Here is a 20,476-nt window from a genome sequence, read left to right as displayed (position 1 = left end):
TAGTCCCCTGCTCTGGAAAAAACCGCCTCCAACATCCGGGGCCACTTCGCCGTGCTGGGTCTCAGGACGGTGATCACGGTCATCCAGCACCACACCTGCGGCCCCTCTGCCCGGGCTCGACGCGGGACTCTTGGATTCCCAGATGTCTTCAGTGGCCGATGCGTCTGCCACCCGCCTAGAGCTGGCCTCCGCCACTGGTGTTCTCTGGGAACTGTTCTGCAACCGGGCTGGTGAGGGCACCGTCCTCTCTGGTTGGTACCTCTTGAAGTGTGACACATTACGGGTTATGGTTTCTCTTCCTCGAGTGGCAATGATCCGGGTTCCTTTGACATTAACTACGGTCCACGGGTCCTTTTCATATGTCAACCTAAACTTGCCGCTGGTGATTTGATTTTTGAGTAGCACCACATCGCCTCTTTGCAGATGGGGCGCTTGGGCTCTCCGCCAGTGTTTCACCTGTGCATGGGCCTTGCGGCGCCGGGCATCAATTTGGATGTCATCCAGGGTCTCCGGCTGCCACTTGGGGTGATGGGGAATCGAGTCAGTGACCCCTCGCCCCATGAGAAGATGGGCTGGGGCTATGCCAGCAGTGGTGTGGGGTGTTTGACGATAGCTCCTTAAAAAGGTAAAAATGGCCAGCTCAATGGACTGTCCCTAGTCATGCGCAATCCGGATTGCCTTATTTTAGGTCACCATGAATCTCTCCGCTTTGCCATTTGCTTATGGCCACTGGGGTGTGATTCTTCGGCGATGACTGCAGAGAGGCAAATTCTTGCCCTTGGAAGGGGGGTCCATTGTCTGTCCTCAGTTCTTGTATGAGACCATGAGTGGCGATGATTTTTTCAAGCTTTGGTATTACCTCCGCGGCACTGGGCACAGATATGATCTCGACTTCAGGGTACTTAGAATGGTCATCAATAGCCACAAACGTGTGACGTCCATCAGGAAGGCTACCAAAGTCTAGGCTGACGCGGGACCACGGAGTTGTCGGCCGTGGTTCTACCATAATCGGAGCAGGTCGGGGTGTCTCCCCCGTCACTTGAGAGGCCGCACATGACCGGACAGTGGCTTCCACAAGTTCGTCCACTAGCGAGAACCACACCTTGGTTCGGAGTCTGGACTTGGTCTTGACCATGCCTTGATGTCCGATGTGTGCCAGATTGACAACCTGCTCAGTCAACGACGTCGGGATTACTAGCCTGTGTCCTCTTAGGAGGCATCTAGTGTCATCTTCAGTCAGCTCATCTCTGACGTGGTGTAGGCTGTCCATGACCCGCTGTGCATTGGCCGTCAGAACTCTCCATTCTTCCTTGGCCTTGTGCCAGTTGCCACTTTGTAGAGCCGCTCTGGCTCGTTGTAGGCATTCGTCTTTGCTGGTGGCTTCGCGGAGGCTCTCCATGGAGAGAGGGAGTGAGTAGGAGCGAGCAGTGAAGCACCGAACATATTCTTCCGTGTCGGCCGCGTCCTCCATTTCTTGGACCGTGGCTGCCCTGGGATGTCGAGAGAGGTAGTCAGCCAGATTCCGAGAGCCGGGCTGATATTCCACTTTGCAATTATAATTCTGGAGCTGCAACATCCACTTCTCGATCCGAGGCGGAGACTTGTTAGATGTCCCTGAGAAGAGTGCTACCAGTGGCTTGTGGTCTGTTGCTACCACAAAGGGTTTTCCGTATATATACAAGTGAAAATGGCGGCACCCCCAATGAATGGCAATGGCTTATTTCTCGATTTGGGAGTATTGTTGCTCCGTCTCGGTGAGGGATTGGCTGGCAAAAGCCACAGGGGCCCAGTCCTCCTCCTGGCTACGTCTCTGCAACAGCATGGCCCCTAGACCCATGGGGCCCACATCCACTGCAACCATCGTCAGTTTTCTGGGATCAAAGAAAGCGAGTGTGGTGGCTTTGGAGAGGGCCTCTTTGATTTCCTCGAATGCCTTGGCTTGGTCAGGACCCCATTTCCAGGGGGTGGAATCCTTGGTAAGCTCTCTCAATAGTAGGGTCAAGTTGGCAAGATCCCGGAGGAACCTCCCGCAGTAGTTCACCATACTGAGGAAGCTGCGGATCTCGGTGAGATTGGTGGGGGCGACGGCATCTTTTATGTCTCTGACCTTTTCTGGGTCGGGGTTGACTCCTTCCATGGAGAACGTGTAACCAAAAAATTGAAGCTTCCTTCGTAGGAACTCATATTTCTCCCGATGCATGGTGAGGCCTACATCCCGCAGTTGACGAAGTACTTGTGTGAGGCGAGTGTTAATATTAATGACGCCAGGGATGTCCGCGATGAGTTCCTGTATGATGTTTTGGAAAACTTCAGCTGCGCTGGACACTCTGGAGCTTAATCGGGTGTATCTCCGGATCCCCACATGTGTCGAAAAGGTTGTGATGTTGCGAGACGCCTCATCTAGCACCAACTGATGGTATCCGGACCTCAGATCTAACTTGGAAAACCAGCAGGCTCCGGCAATCTCCCCAATCAGATCATCTATTGTGGGGGTGATGTGGCATTCTCGCTTGATGGCGACATTGGGGAGCCTCATATCGACACAAATCCTCACCTTGCCCGGCTGTTTGGGCTTTCGGGTGACAACGATCGGGGACACCCACGGGGTGGGGCCAGTCACCTTCTCGATTATACCAGCGGCCTCCAACTCCTTGAGCTCTTCCTCGACCAGGGGACGCAGGTGGAAGGCTATCCCCCGGTGCCTCAGGGCCACTGGTTGGACGGTGGGGTCAATGTGGAGGTGTATCTCTTTCCCCTTGAACCTTCCAATCCCCTGGAATACTTCTGAGAATTCAGTTAGGAGATGCTGGACGGACTCCTGGTGTACCCCGAAGGCAAACGTCACTTCCCCCAGGTCCTCAGCTGCTCTGCACCCCAAGAGCATTCCCTGACCACCTTCGGTAACGTAGACGTTGGTGGTGATGGATTGGGCACCATGTGATATGAACGTTCAGAATCGGCCTCGTATCTTCAGGGGTGTGTCTTGACTGTATGCGAACATGGTGATGGTCAAGGGGTAGAGGACTGGCATGGGATTCATGGTGCGGTGTAGGGTTGATGCCATGATGTTGATAGTAGCACCGGTGTTGACCACTGCCATTACATCTTGGGACCCCACTTGAATGCTGCACTGGGGCAAGCGTTGCGCTTTCTGGGTTGTGGTGCCGATCATGTGGACTTTGTGCACAACCCGCTCTTCCTCCTCATCGTCGTCCATATCACTGGGTCCTCTCTCTCCTTCGGGCAGGGCATTTACCACTTGGCGGGGTTTGCAGTATCTCTTAGACCTGCAGACTTTCTCAAAGTGGTTAAACCGTCCGCACCCTAAGCATCTCTTGCCTTTGGCGGGGCAGCTGCCGGATGGGTTGAGCCTCCGCAATATCCGTAGGCTTTGGGTTGCCCTGATGTGGATGTCCCGGGTCCCTTCTTGACTCACCTCGTCGTGGGTTTGGTCGTTACGGCATTCACTGGCTTGGCCTTCACAGGTACTTGTAGGGCTGCTTCCATGTGTGCCACCCGTGCTTTCACCAATTCTTTGGCCCGCCCCAGGGTTAGTATGTCCGCGAGGGACTTTCCGGATTCTTCAAGTATCCATTCCCGGTGCTTGGTAGAGGCGCATCCTTGAATTATCTGTCCCCTAATTTCTTCTATTTCATCAAGGAATCCGCATGTGGATGCTAGGTTTTTAAGCCTGGCATGGTACGTATCTAGCGATTCTTCAGGGAGCTGACGCGCTTACCTGAATATGAGCCTTTCGTAATCTTGATTGGCCATGGGTTCAAAATGTCCGTTGAGGGCATTTATCAGTGTGTGGTGGTTCTTGGGTGTAGCTTCTACTAGAGTTTTGGCGATATTATGGATTTCTTTGCCCCCCAAGTGCAACAGCATTGCTCTTTTCTGGTCCTTGTGGACCTTAGTGGCCTCAAGAAATATGAGTAGGCGATCCACCCAGTCCTTCCACTTGGATGCCAGCGATGAGGGCGATCCCTCTACGATGAAGGGCTCTATGGGGAGTATCGTGGCAATGGTCGCTGCCTTAACTGGTGACTACGTCGTTGTCCGGGCCTCCCACGCAGGTTCACTGTCCCTCCTGGATGTGATTCTCCCTTGGGGTGTGTGCTTTTGCCAATGCTTATTGACTTCACCCCACTTGCCAGGGCTCCCAGCACCCAGTTTGGCCACTATTGGCTGCTCACCTCTTCTTGCAGGGGCAGGGGCAGGGGCTTGGGCTCTTTGTGGGGTCTCCACCCCTCTTACTAATGGGTTCACTTCAGCCAGACCCTGATGTGTGCCTCAAGGGTGTGGGCCTTCCTCATCCCCCTCCTGTTTGTCAGTCCTGCCCCTGATGTCAGATTAGTCCAGGGGGGCCTTATTCCTCCGTGTGCAGCCTGGGTGCTTGGTAACAATGCCTGCACCACGTGGCTGGTAGGCCAGAGCCTCGCATGCAGCTCGTGTTGAGCAGGGGGAGGGGCAGCACCACGTCTCCTCACCTCTGGGGGCTCGCGCCGGTGATCCTGCGCTTCCTTGAGTGTCACGCCGAGTTGCGGGCGCTCCGGGGGCCACCCCACCTCCAGGGACACAGCGTGCACACGCCGGGGCACGAGCGCCGCGAGCCAATGGCCGAGCTCGCGGCCGCCACACCAGCGTCCACCGATCAGCAAGGGCACGCCCACCCTCGTCGCCAGTTGTTGTGTTGCAGGTACGGTAACATGACCGGCAATGGGCTCATGCCGATTGCGGGAGCGATGGGCTGCGGGGCAATAATTACACAGGAGCCAGGTTGCGTGTTTCACTAGTCTCGCCGTCGTAGCCCTGGTGGCCTACGTACGTGCGCGACCACCTTTATTAACTTAAGGTCACATGACCACCGCGTTGTGCGCCTGTTGCGTCACAGGCGCAACACAACACATAGGTAGCCAACAACTATTGTGCACGGCATTTAGACAAGCGCAGCAATAGTTGGGAAGTTTTTTTCCCGGAACTCCATATATATAGCAATGTTAACTATATCAACAGACTTGCATTAACTCCAATAAAGTATTCGATTTGTTAATAGCAACATGTGTTTAGTAAGCGTTTGCAATATATTTTTTTTAATATTTGTGAAAAGTACGTGCAACATGAATGCTGGCATTTCACATGAAAATTACGACATTGGTGTACCTCACTGCAAAAAACTGGCTTGAGGAGACAATGTCTCTTATCCACCATTTTACTGTTGCATCGAGGCGTTTTCTGCTTGAATTAGTCTCCCACAACCAAAAACCACGCGCAATATCTTCATCACAAAATCCTGTGAATTGTCACAATACTCGCGTAACAAATCACTATACCAATCACAAATGTGATGCTGTAGTACTTCACTTTTTCTGCAGTCTGTGCGCTCATGAAAGAACAATGACTTTTCTAAAATGTGAGGGTTCACCTGCAGACTCCCGGCGTCCAATGCATATTGATCACTTCTTATCTACATCCTCTAAACACAGCTGTTTAGCTAACTACAAAATGCAATTTTCAAAGACACAAACCAGCTTTCCCATTCCGCTGAATGTCTGCATGTTTGGAATAACAATGAGAGAGTTGTGTCCTAATTACTCAGACGAATACCCAATCCCACTGAAAATCACAGATTAAAGTCTAATTCGGTTTTGTGATGAGGGCCTTCAGGTTATTTCACTCCTACACCGTTTATAGTGGGATGGCTGCCTTGATGATGAATATAAATGTCACTACATCAACAAGAGATTGCTTGTTTGTGAGATGACACATCCTTCCGTCGCATAAGTAAATGCACAACGTTTAACAGCAATACAGTGATTGCAGGGGTGGCAGGGAAGAAAGTACATTATGTGTACGCCATCTTCACGGAAGTATTTTATTCGTGCTCATCATCAACATTCACCCTATAAAACTATGCAATCTGTGATCGCAGAGTATATAGTTAATATTTTATATACTAACCTTCAAAATATGTTGCGGACTGCAGAAGAAAACTATTCAGCAATACATCTTCAGCATAGTTACTTCATCTGTGTCACATAATTTATATTTATCTGTACAAAGATCCATCAAACATCTGATTGATTCTCTAATTGGGATTAATATTCCGTTTTTGGAGGAGGATGGGCTTGATTGTAGCTACGGTGGCTGGGACTCTCTGTGTCTCCTGGTGACCCTGCTTGAAACTCGTCTTGGTTTACCTTTGTGGGAGAATCCGGAGTGCCTCTTCTGGCAGCATGAAAACGGGGTCAATCTAAAAAACACTGGGGGGCATATTCACAAGGAGCTATTGCCAAATTAACGGCACTTTATCGCAGCCAAAGTCGTGATATATTTACCTCCCCATTCACAAGCTGGTGCGAACAGCCCACAGCACCTGTAAATCTGCGATAGGAGCCGCAAAACACATCGCTACAGACGACCCGTGCAACTATCACAAATGAGATGCAGAGTGGGTGTTCCCGTGCCAAAAGCTGCGACAACATCACACCTCAACATTCTCAACGACCAGCCAGATCTGCGATAAAGACACAAAACAGGCGATAAGGCGCGTTAGCACCAGGACATCTACACCTGCTCTGACCTGGTGTAAAGTCGGACGGCAGCCTGCACCACAAAAGAGAGCACAACCCAGGGCCATATCGGAAGGGCAACAGATGCCATGGAGCCACCCATCATGCGGCCCGGACCCCCAAGAGGGCCACAACACCCACGGACACCACCCCAGGACCATAACACACACCTGGAACACCCTCCCAAACCACCACAGGCGTAGCACAGACAAAGAGAGCGGACCCCCAGGAAGCGTACCGGCCGCACAGACCCAACCGCTGACAATGTCACCGTCCACCACAGGCTGAAAGGGACAACCATCCCACGCATCCCGACCATCATCGCCTAACAGGCCTACGGCACCAACACAATGAACAACCAACATCCCACTCCCACCAAGCTGCTGGCTTGGCTGCACCTGTTGGCCCCTGGCACCCCCCAACCAACACCCGCCAGAGTCGGAGAAGTCTCACAGCCAGCCACATCCAACTCCCTCACACCTGCCCTGGACATTCACATCATCCTGGTACCCAAGTGCCCATACGTCCAACACAATGCGCAGGTCACTCTGGAGACTAAACAAGGACCATACGCCATAGCAGGATGCACACACGTGTTGGGGGCAACCCAGAGCACACATGTCCTACCTTCCTACCTGTGCCCCCTGATGTCACAGCACACAATCATCGCAACAGAAAGCACACGTCCCACCTCAATGTGCAGGCAACAACAGAACACCGTGGAACCTCCAATAATGTTGTCTTCAAATACACAGCTAGTGTGCATGATTCCTTCATCCTCCGACCATCCATCATCAACCAGCAGCGTGCCCAGGATGGCAACAAGGGAAATGCACAGCCCCTTGGCAAGTTCCAAATGAATGCCCCACTCACCTCAACTCCACAAACATGCAAATCACAACTCTGGCAATGCACACGTCACAAAATCACAACCAATATGCACAACAACATGCCCACCCACCAGACACGACAGAATAACTCACAATGGTTACCTGGCCAAGCCGTGAACATGAGCCATCAATGGCATGGCACCTCAGCCACACAACAGCCGAATGTGGGGAGAGGTGGCAAACAGGCATGTGTGAAGGATGCAGTAGTACCATGATTGGGAAAGTACACAATGCCAAGAGTGGCAGAGCTGTGCTGGACAGACCGCAGTATGCAGCACACACCCATATCCATGGTGGCGGACCTCGCAGAAATCTTGCCTGTTACGCCCCTCCTAAGCGTGACTGGAGTGGGATGGCCCAGTGTATGCCACGCCAGCATAGGGGTGTGAATAAGAAGCACGTAGCCCTGGGCGTGGTCCTCTTCCAGAAAGCCCAACATCTCTGCCAGGGTGGCGTCTCTAACCCCATCACGAGGCCGACGCCGTCCTCTTCAGCGGAGTTGCCTGTGGCGCTATGCGCCTGCCAGATTCTGGCACACTGGACCACAAACCCGTCAGGCCTGCCCCTGCGCAGCCAGGCCTCACTGATCACCTGCTGACACGGCGTGTGTCAAGGAGGGCCCACCACGTTCCGGTGCAATCTCCAGGCCCGAGTCCCGCGACCTTGGCAGCCTCCTCAGACCTTCACAGCCTCCACGACACAAGCTCGCTTTACTCCTTTTTCGTTGACGTACTCTACTGCCGCCTCAGGCCTACTCTTCAGCCCAGTAGGTCCCATATGTGAAACTGTGTCCTGAGTCATGAATGGCAGTGACCCTAAATCCAGGCCAGCGGCAACAGCACCAGGCCCCACCTGATCAGTGAGGCATAGTTCCATATGGGCTTCTTGAGGCACGTGGTGCCACTAAACCTCTTCAACGCCAGCCGGTGACACATGGTGCCACTAACCCTGTTCAACACTAGACGGCGACACGTGGTGCCACTAACCCTGTTCAACGCCAGCAGGCGATACATGGATGAGGGACCAGGACTACCCTGCGGACCATTAGGTCCCACATCCAGCACCTGGGCGCAAATCACGAATGGCAGAGTCCACACCAGTGGTTGCACAGAGAGGAGTAAGAGGAAGATGCGGCTCAGTCCAGACGAAACCCGGGTCACATACACGGAGGTGTCCGAACACGTTGTGCCACTGAACCTGAACTACGCAGGCCGGTGGGGCCATCCAACCTATGCCGGCGGCACTCGGTGAATGGGCCGTGCTGACAGCTGCCTCAGGCCTACACCATGGTCAGGTAGGTCACACATTTGAAACTGAGTCTTGATTACACCATGGCAGTGAACACCAATTAAGTCAAAGGACAAGTCACTATACCCCTTCGATGTGGTGCCAACAAGTCTGTGCATGGTATCACAACCACACATGTCTGTGGGCCTATGCGGACTACTGCCCTCGGCCTACGCTGTGCACGAGTGGGTCACAGATTTGGAACTGAACATCGGTTATTCAAAAGGCAGAATACATGTCAACACACGCACAGAGAGGCGTAAGAGGATGATGCATTGCAAGCCAGAGGGAACAGGATCATCGTTATAGGGGGTGATCGAACACTACCGACAATTGCCCTGGTGTCACTAACTCTGTTCCTTGCCAGCCAATGACACGTGGCTGGGGGCCACTGCTGATCACTGCCTCCGCCCTACACTGTGGTACCGTAGAACACAGTCTTGATTTGGCAATGGTGGAGTTCATGTCAGTGTCCCGGCATCATCGCTGACTGCATCACCGCTCAGCACCTGTGCCACTAAGTCTGGTACCCGACATTCATGGACACTCTCTGGTCGTACATTGGTGGCGTCTGAGTTTATGGACATGGGGCTGTTTTCATCCTCATGTAGCTGATACCAAATTGGTGGTGAAAACGAGGCTGGCGCTTTCCACTCCTCCATTTGCCATTGCCTGATGACCTTCCGCATCATACCCTGGAGGACACCTTCCTCTGTCCCCCGCAAGCCTATGCCGCATTCACCTTGGACATCGACGAGGACCCGCCCACTGTGCGTGGACCTACCTCAGTGCACCGCAAATCACCGTCCCATGGCAGAGTGCCTGTGCCGGCCGCAGTGCATCCGGGGCCACTAACTCTGTGCTGCTCAGGTCTGGGACCCCTTCTTCTGATATATTGGATGACCTCTGTGTCGATGGACTTGGGGTCATCAACGCCATGTGTCTGTGGCCCTTCGCTGTCAGCAGCCTCCGGCCTCAACTGCGGGCCACCAGGGCCCACACATAGATTTGGGTCCTGACCGGCCCGGATGTCACATCACCGCAGGAGGCACACGCTACCACTGCAAGGACCACCTCCAACCGCCATCTGCCAGAGTTGATACAGTGATCCTGACAGACCTACGGAGTTGCTCAGACCGGTCATGGATGCCATCATTGGCCTGATACCCTGCTCAGCACTCCAGGTGCCAGTGACTCAGTGCATTGCAAGCCATTGTCTGTTAGTGATTGAGTTTTGTGCTGTGGAGATGTTGCGCAGCTATGTCACCTCATGCAGTGGGACTATGATGGGGAAGATGTGTCAAGTGTGCGTACGGGAGATGGCACAGACAATGGGAGGGCAGGAGGCAACATCCCCAAGGCAGGAATGCAGACTGGAGGTGATAGTCAAGCTACACACCTGGAACCATTTCTGGGTATTGCGCTGTGGACTGCGGACGCAACTGTCACCTCAGGCAGTGTGGGAGACCTGGAATGTTGATGAGGAAGTTGATGCATGTGTAACACACCCCACTGCATCTGCATCAGGACTAACCCAAAGTGACATAAACCTAGCAATTCCTTCACATGAGCGCGCTCATCTCTAGTGCCCCTACCTCAGTGCACTGCAACGCACTGAACCTCCTGACTGAATAGTGGGTTACCTCTGTCCTTACTCCGGCTCCCTCCATGTTGCTGTGCAGTTGAATCTGTTATGCATGTGTTTTCTGTTTCCGTTGCACTGGTGTCCAATGTTCAAGTTGTTGCCAGCACCAAGCATTCCGTGCGGACTGGCTTACACTCACTCCACACACATCCAGCCCAGGTGTCACTGTACATGTGGCCCTTCCAATAAAGGGGCCGGGCGCATGTGCCTGTAGCCAGTTCGACATGATATCTACGTGTGTCCCTGTGGTCTTGGTGTATGAATGAGGGCCCTGGGCCCTAGGACATTACTGTGTGCTGTGTACATCGGATGCAGACATGTCCCCGCAGGCAGCGGGTTGGAGCTTGGACATGTAGCTTTGTCGTCACCCACTCAAATTGTAAGGGGAGTGGCCAGGACCGTCGTGCGCCATGCCAATATGGGTGTGTGACTGCTATTTGCCCACCCCTGAGCGTGGTTCTGTACTGTGAATGTGCATCTGCATGTGTCTCTATGGCAGTGTGGGTCTCCTTTGTGTGGTGTGGGTGGTCCTTGAGGGTGATATACACCAACGTATGTGTTCTAGCTCGCCTTCCATGGGTTCAGCACTCACCCCTACCTGTTGGGCCACCTCCTTTTAGCTTGATGACAAATGGCATTGGGGTGCCACGTGTGGGTGGGTGAGGTGTCGTGAGGCCAGCTGTGCTTCCTGCTGTGTGGTCTGCTGCAGGCTCTGTGTAGCTTGTCTGCCCTGGTCCTGGTGGTGGGTTGCATGGAATATCCATGGGCTGTCGACGGTGTGGTGGTACTCTCCAGCATCACAGATGTGTTGTCTTCTGTGCTCTGCTGGAGTTGTGTGCCCCTCTGCAATGTGAAGGAGAGATGTTGGCGCATTGTTCTGGTTTACATTCAGACTGCTTGGCAATGTACATTGTGACTGTTTGTTAGGTGCTGGATTCTTCTGTGGGGCAGTGTAGATTTGGATTACATGACGGATGTGAGGTCGTATGCGTACATTTCCATTTCACAGTTTCCTGCTCTGTCAGATTTGGTAGGCATGTTTCTGTGCATGTGCAGAGCCAGATGTGTCCTCTGTTCTGCACTGTCGGCTATGCGCATTGTACCACGCTGTCGTCGATGTGGGTGTGCTGTTCTAGCTACGTGCGTGTGCTGCAGTGTGCCAAGGGGATGTGGGACATGATCCTGGGTAATTGTGGGTGTGCAGTGTGCTACAGCTCGTTGTGCATGTGTGTCATTGTGCCCATCTCCCTCCGTCCACCCAGTCCCTGACGGTTACCTTCCCTGTTGATGTTGTCAGGTCCTCTCAAGCTGTGTCCGTACTCCCTACTCCTTGCACCATCTCCACACTGATGACTGTGGCCTGGGTTTCCTCCAGCTCCTCCTGTGGCGCTGGACTGCCACCTCCTGTCGCCATTGCTGCTTTCCTGTTGGCAGCGGGTTTGTACATGGTTTAGGTTGTCACGTCCTGCCGGCGCCTCATGGCCTCCTCCATTGGCCTCCTCGACACTCCAGTTGCATTCAAGGTAGTCTGCTTGTGGGTCAGTTGCTGGTAGTGTTCTGTCACCTCCATGACGCTGGTTTTGTTTTCCTGCGGTCGGCACCCGTCTTCCTCTCATTTTTCTTCTTAACCTTCCCCGAGCCCGTTGTTCCTTGCTGGTGGTCTGTGGGGGTTGTGGGGTTCGCGTTGTCCTCTGCGCTGGGTCAGGGTACATCCATGTTGCTCCGTGCTTAGGCTTGTTTCTGGTGTGCTGTTTCTGTAGTTTCTATGGTGCATTTTCCCGCAAGACGCGTGGGATTTGCAGGCCTGTGGCTGGTATTTGCAACTTTTTGTACCGCGATTTGCCTCATCGCATGAATTTTCGCGTTCGCGTTTTACATTTTTGCGGCATGGCGTTGATTTTGATGCTGACATTTGATGCGTTATCTGGTGTCTATCGCATGCTACCGCCTCCTTGTGAATTCCACGCTGACACAAGGTTATTTTTCCGTGATGGGCTGCGATACTGAAAGTTGCATTACGCTACTCTTGCGGTAGTTATCACACATTCTTGTGAATATACCCCTGTGTGTTAAGAATATTGAGCCTTAGGTGCTATGGATCACATGACAGTTGACAGTGAAAAGAGACCACTCCCCCACCTGACGCAGCCCGACTCACCAGGCTCGGAAGGAAGAAGCAACAGAGGTGATGGCTGTGAGGCTCCTTCCTAATGTAGGGCTGGTCGTTGGTGGTATTTATTGTTAACAGTGGACGCTAATCCTCCATAGCAATGAGCCCATTGTGGAACTCCCACCACCACTGCCTGTACAGAGACGGAGGATTTACTGTGGTGGTCACACCATCCCCCAAGACCAGGGCTGTGCTTCTTGCCTACTCTCTGAATGCCTCAACTCTAGTCTGAGAGACATTGCCGATGGTGTGCCGTTCGCATCACAGAAAACTGACACTTCTGCATGAACATCCATGGAATCATGAGTTTTGTGAATAGTTCAAGCAAACCCCTTGAAAGCAGACTGGGGTACTACATTACTAGATAGGTTATACTACTGAATAGGTTTGTGAACCACACTGGTGAGATATGTACAGTTCACTAAAATGTTCATATATTTACTACAGAGTGCTCTCAGAAAGAGCTCCAAGTGCTTGGGATCACCTTTCTGGTTAATATCCCTTTGAGCGGTAGTCATCGCTGGGAATCGATTTTGTAAGAGTAACAGGATCAACTCTACCTACATCATGTGGTAATCACACTACCATTTGCGCAGCGCTTACCTTTCCACAGACCCCGGAGCTGACCACATTCTTGCCGACATCCGTGAAGCTGTTTTTGCCCATCGATCTGCGGAGGAGATGGCCGGGTCCTACTAGGAGCTTCTCCACCCACCTCCGTCCATGCAGGCTTGGGCTTACTCTCGTTGCTCATAGTCAATCGTACGGGATAAGACACGACGATTAGCTTAAGGAGCCTTGGCAGAGGCCAGCCTGGTCCTGGAGGCTCTGAGCGGCCCCCAGTGACCCGCAGTGCTAAGCCCCAAGACCTCTGTGCCGAGGCAACAGACGGACCCCTGGTGGAGTCCACAGGCGTTGGTGCAGCAAGCCCCTGGAAACTCCTGCTCTATGCGTTAGGCTCTACCCATTGCTGCGGCAGCCCCTGGTGGGCCGCAGACCGCAGATAGATTTCAAGAGCTCTTCTGATACAACAACGGTGGACCCCCCGCAACCCCAGGACGAGACCCTGGGACTCCTGCTACTTGAGCGGCAAGCCCCAGGAGACCCCGGCCCGCGATGGCAGGAGCCCCTCCCCGTCCGAAGCATCAAGCATCCGAAGTCTGCAGGAAGAGGCGCTGCAGAAGCGGGTCCCCGGTTGACCCTAATCGAAATGGCTAAACTGCTGGCAACTAAGCGAAATCGCTATGCGGCCCCGCCCCCTCAGGAGCTGCATTCAACAGCACACAATAACGCCGATAGCACGTTTATTGTAGCTCTTCTGACGGAAGATTTATTCATCCTAAAAGAAAAGACTATTCATCTCACGGTCAGGACACCATGGCAACACAGACTACAGCCCTTGATGAAACCAGCAGAACTATCTACTTATCCCAGAAACAACTTCAGCATCGACATCGTGGTATAGGCAATGATACCTTTTTATCGCATGACTTTATTGTGATATCTCTTGATCTGCATCTACAAGTTTTTCTATTTCATTTTAAGAGGATAGTGGCTATGGGTTGTTATCTTCTAAAATGGCTGTGGTCATAAATAACAAGGACAAGGGGCCTCTCCCATCCTTTGGACACTCCTATCTAAGCCTAACAGCATCTCCTCTATATATTACTCACAATTGAAATAGGACTATTTTGCCACAACTATTTCATGGACAATGAAACAGGACTACACTGGATAGCCCACAATTCCCCATCAGCCTAATAGACAGGGAAATAGGACTACTTGGGCTCTCCCACACTTAATGGAAACAGACAAAGGACCACATAACTAGTTAGCAAGACCTCTCCCAATGAATCAGCCATCTTAGACTGTCTCTTCCATAGAGGTATAACCCACAATCTCCGCGTATACATACCGCCCCGACATAGCACCTCATGCCAGTACTTCTTTACATTTTTCCCTCTATATATTCCACTATACTCTACTACTAAGCCCTTTTTTCCCCCCACATCCTACTCTACTCCCGGCACCCTGGTGCATCCACCAGGATACCTGAGATCCAATCCTCCGTCTCCCCTTCAGTCCATGACTTGTTAGCCACCTCCTCTTACTGGCCTCACCCTTCCCTACACTGCCACCCCCATGCACTCCTTGCCACATTCCACGCACCCCTACAAGGCTCATACCCACCTTGTGCCCCATCCCTTTTCACCTTCTGTGCTGGTCTTAGCATGGAGCTCACAGGCACACACACCTACAACATCATCTATCTCCCAACCTATCAAAAAAATCAGTCAAACGATTCAAGCACAATTTCATAAAACACCACCCTGAAACTCTCTTCGCTGACCCCTATTTCTCACCACACAACGGGATTACAACCACTGATATCATTTTCCACACGAAACAAAGAGCCCAATTGAGGAAAGCATTCCTAGATGCACTATCGATCTCTTCCACGAGGAAAACCGCGCATGGTCTAGTTAGTTGTATTTCCTCCTCCCAGATCTTCCAATCCACTGCAACCATCACCATCTACAACAACGGAACTATCCTCATTCAAGCCACTGATCGTAGTTTAAATCTCTTGGACAGCATCTTCCCCATCATTAAAAAATCAGTGTCTAAACCCCAAGCGGTTACCCAATCTACTCCCATCACCAGTACACAAGATTTAACACCTCCCACCCCGTCGGAAAATCTCTCCCCTCTTCCACCCTACACACTTCTGACATCTGATTCATACGATACTACCACACAGACTACCCCTCCCACCAACACACCTTACATCTCCTCACCTAACCCACACATCCTACTTCCCAGCACGTCTAAGACAGCATACGCTCCCCAATTGCTAGTGAACCCCCTCAGTGTAAGATCATAGTTCCCCTCCCCCTCACACCATCCCCATATCCATCTCCCCTATTACCTCATCTTTGCCTCATAATCTTACGTATGACACATACTCCCCCCATCACGCCCACCCCAAGCTCAGTTGTTTGCACCAAATAGGACACCCCATTTCCACTCTGAAAACTCGCTGCCCTCAGAATACACCCTGCTCCCAATTACCCCGCCCGCACCCACACTCTAGTCAGCCACCTCCACAACTCAGCCATCTACATCCACAACCTATCTACCCACACTTGCATCATTGCCTCCAGCATTACTCATACCTGCACCTGATCACACTCCCAACCGGACCACTTTACAACCACCCACATGCATAACATAACCATCTACATCTTCAACTCATCCATCCACTTTCGCAACTCTGCCGCCAACACTACTCATACCTGCACCGGATCATACACCCAACCGGAACATTTCTCAGCCATTTTCATGCATATCACAGCCACCAACCTCATTCTTAACCTATCAGACCCAAGACTGGATGAGATTATGACCACACTTCACCAAATCAAAAAGGAACTCCAATCTTTTAAGGAGGTGATTTTGAGACAATCATGGCGCACTACTCTCCCAAGAACTTCTACATCTAGCGAGCGCGCGAATCGCCCAACTTTCACCTCAAAACATACTCCACCCAGTTGGAAAACAGTTCCCTCCCGTAATATCTTAACCCGCCCAAGGCGAAGCATCAATCCGTTTTCGGAGAGCCACCCCTATGAACCCCTTAACTCCCACTCAGAGGTACATACCTACTATACCCCTCAACCCACACAGGCCCTCTGCATACAACAATAGAGGAATCATCGATAACAACCTAAGAAGACTCCCCCTCATTCAGGACCCCACTTCTTCCCTCACCACACCCCGTCTTAAATGCACTCTCCTTAATTGTAGATCTGCCTCTAGACACGCAGCAGACCTAGCAGAACGCATCATCTCACAGGAGATGGACCTGATAATATTAACCAAAACCTGGCTAACGGAATCCTCCACTCCACTCATCGACATTCTAGTGCCCTCTAACTATGACATCATTAGATAGAATCAATAAGATAGGGGGAGATATCGCCTGTATACATCGCAGCAACATCAATGTAAACAGAGCCATTTCCCCAGTATTCCCCTCTTGCGAATACCTATGCCTCGACATTAGCAGCAACGGCAAACCAGTATGCTCGCTACACATCATCTATCATCCACCTAGGGACAACCTCATCTTCACCGAACACCCCATGGATATAGTTTCAACGAACACCGGATGGCAAAATACCCAAATATTCCTGGGCGACTTCAATCTCCATTGGAACAACCACAATGACGCAGTTGTCAATAGTCTCAAACACTTCCTCGATGATGTAGCCCTTACCCAAATTTGCAACAGCCCTACACATAAAAAAGGTTAAATCCTGGATCTAATAATCTTCAAAAGTGACGTCATTCAGTTGGAGTCGATCCAACCCTGTGAATCGTCAGACCATTATATTATCACCTTCTTTATTAACGAAACATTGAAACTTAACTCGACTCAATCCACAAAACCAAAGATTTGGAAAAGAGACTTGAAAAAACTCAACCCCAACATACTACCCTGCTCCAGCTACAACCTTCTTCTGCCCCCCCCCAGGATCTTCTGACGTTCATGATCTCACCAACCACTACCTCAACTCTATGACCTTGATTATTAACGAGGTAGCACCCCTTCAACTAAAGAGAATTTCCACTAAAGACTCTAAACCCTGGTACAACGGTCTACTTAACGAGGATAGGCGGTCTCTCAGAACTCATGAACGCATCTGGAGATCAATCCCATCTTCTACTCACCTCAAGTTACTAAGGAAAAAGAGAAATGCTTATTATAGAAAGATTAAGAGCACTAAAACTGACTTTTTCAGCCACCAACTAGACCAAGCAATAAATCGTCCTAAAAAACTTTTCGAGCTTATCAAAACCCAATCTAATGATGCTACGCAACGGCTACAGGACATAGCCCACCCGCAACCCAACTGCGGAGAATTTTCTACCTTCTTTAATCAGAAGACTGACAACATCAAGAAGGATCTCCTAAATGACCTATTACTACTCTCAGGTCCTCCCACGAACACCCCCCCGCCACTACCAACCGCGCCACACCAAATCCCCTCAAAGTTTGACTTAAAAAATGGCGCAGCCTGGTCATCCTTTTCTACTTACACTGACGAAGCATTAGGCAAGATTCTTAATGCCCTGAAGCCTGCCAACACCTCACCGATCCTCTCCCAGCAAACGCTGTTAAAGACTTAACCCCATGGCTTCTGCCTCTCTGGACGAAAATCATTAACAGTTCACTCCAACAAGGCAGCATCCCGGATTCCCTCAAAGTCGGACAGGTATCACCCATCTTAAAGAAACCCACAGCTGACCCCACGGACCTAAACAACTATCGTCCCTTCTCCAATATTCCTACCTTGGCCAAATTACTTGAAAAATGTGTAGACCACCAATTGTCTAAACACATTGATCACTTTGACATTCTTAATAAACACCAATCAGGCTTCAGAGCAGGTCACAGCACTGAATCAGCCATGATGCACATTATTGACGATGCGCTACAAATCCTTGATCAGAACGATTCATGCCTACTCATCCTGCTTGACCTATCCTCAGCCTTTGACACGGTCAAACATGACACTCTGATATATCTTCTGAAACATAGAATGGGCCTTTCAGGATCAGTGCTAAACTGGTTTACCTCTTTTCTCCATAATCGCACACAAAAATTAAAAGTCAACAACTCTCTTTCCAAACCCGTACCAGTTACGCTGGGGGTCCCGCAAGGGTCCTCACTTTCTCCGACACTGTTTAAACTGTTCCTGGAACCTCTCACCAAAATGCTACATGCGTCTAACGTGCAATATCATATGTACGCCGATGACACACAACTTTATCTTAAGATTCACACCCTAGAAGACATTCATTTGCTTAACACAACGCTCAGGAACACCCAGATTTGGCTGGCAGAAAGCCATCTCAAATTGAACGCTCTAAAAACCGAATTTCTCCTTACAGCTCCTCCTGCCAAAGTCCCCATTATGCAAGACCTGATCAAACAACTAACTGCATTGAACGTTCAACCAAACATTGTGCACTCAGCGAAATCCTTGGGAATAACTCTGGACAGCAACCTTACTATGCAGAAACATATTAGCAATGCAACAAAGGGAACAAAATTCCAGATAAACACACTGAGGAAGCTGAAACAATTTCTGCCAATCAATGACTTCAAGCTGGCAGTACAAGCTCTAGTCATCCCTCGTGTAGAGTACGGAAGTGTCTCTCTGTGTTGCCTCCCAAAAACTACAACAGTACCCCTAAGAGCCTCAATAAATGCTACAGCGAGACTCATCACCGGTTCGAAACGAAGTTCCCATATTTCCCCAGACTTAAAAGCCTTGAAATGGTCACCGCTTGAAGACAGAATTCACCTAAAAATAGCCTGCATGACGCATAAGGCTATACATCACAATGTACCCAGCTACCTCACACAGAAGTTGACGATCTCTGGGGGGTCAAGATCTTCAAGAAGTGCGGAGAACCTGCAACTGAAACCTCAAAGATTCAACAAGAAAAAAAAGTATAAACGATCGTTCTATGGGATGGCGCCCAGGATATGGAATGCACTTCCCCTAGAAACCAGACTGAATGCTTCTACCGCATTTTCTCATGGCAAAATTCACCTGATCATAGACTAAAGAGACCTGGAGATCAATCGTACACTTACTAGTAATCCCTACTATGTCAAGGGTCCAACAGGACACTCTAGTCACTTTATCTGACCATGACCTGACTCAACGGATATGTTTCGTTCTGTACCCTATTGCTTCCCTTTGCACGAGTTGTTATGTATATGTGACATACCTGCATTTATCTGTTTTGTTTAATTAGCCTGATTTAATGTAAAGCGCTCTGATATTCGCAAGGATCTTGTTTGCGCTCTATAAAACCTTCAAAATAAATCAAATAAATAAATCAGGAAACTTTAGCCTCTATTTCTGCAGCAGTAATGGTACACAGTCAAACACAACACACAGCACAACTCTATTACCTAACTTGTACTACCTTCTAGGCAGCAAAACAGCAGTGTTCCTCCCACCATGTCTCTACCACAGCCACCTGGGGTATTAGTAAGGTCCTGCCCTTAAACTACTCCTACAACATCTTGAAAGCACAGTGTCACCCTCACTACACCATCACACATCTGACTGGACAAGCAGTCATGTCTGAAGTTTATGTTAACTGGCTGAAGCATGCAAGCATCTGCATAGACACAACTTACCCAACACCGTGATGGCATCACAGTTCCTAAAACCATCTTTGTTGGTTTTAGGACCTGTGCTAAAGTGTTTGTACTCTCTCCTTTAAACATCGCAAGATTGGGTATCACATGTACCCAGGGCCTGTAAATTAAATACTTCCAGTTTGCCTGAAGCAATGATTTTGCCATCCACTTGGGTGACCCTGTAAACCATGTATTGTAAAGATGATCCACACGAAGTCTCTTTAACATGTTTAATCTTAACACCCACCAAATACACAGCAATGACAGCAGACTTCAGCTCCAACTGTCCCTTCAGTCCCTTGTAGACTCCAACCCCATGTCATCACATTCCATGTCAGAACTACAGCTTAAAGGGAAAGCTACAACTCATCTTCCCTTTATAAAAATGTAAAAGAACACAAAAGAAAGAATGAAATCAAGAAGAAAAATAAAATACAACAGCTTAATCAAAGATATAAGTAAGTCACACAATTTGGGAAAACATACCAATTCCAAATGACTTGCAGATACAAAGATAAAACCACCCTAATATTATTTGTACTTTACACAGTAGTCTTGAAGATACAAAGGTGGTCTCCTGATTCTGGAACCATGAGTAGATGGATCAGGTCGAGTACAATTTTCATTACATTTCGGAAATCTGGGCTGAAACAGAGAATCTCTGTATCCTTTCCCAGAATGGGC

Source organism: Triturus cristatus, chromosome 4_1 (genome assembly GCF_964204655.1).
Source record: "Triturus cristatus chromosome 4_1, aTriCri1.1, whole genome shotgun sequence".
Classification (NCBI taxonomy): Eukaryota; Metazoa; Chordata; class Amphibia; order Caudata; family Salamandridae; genus Triturus; species Triturus cristatus.
This window is presented reverse-complemented; position numbering follows the sequence as displayed.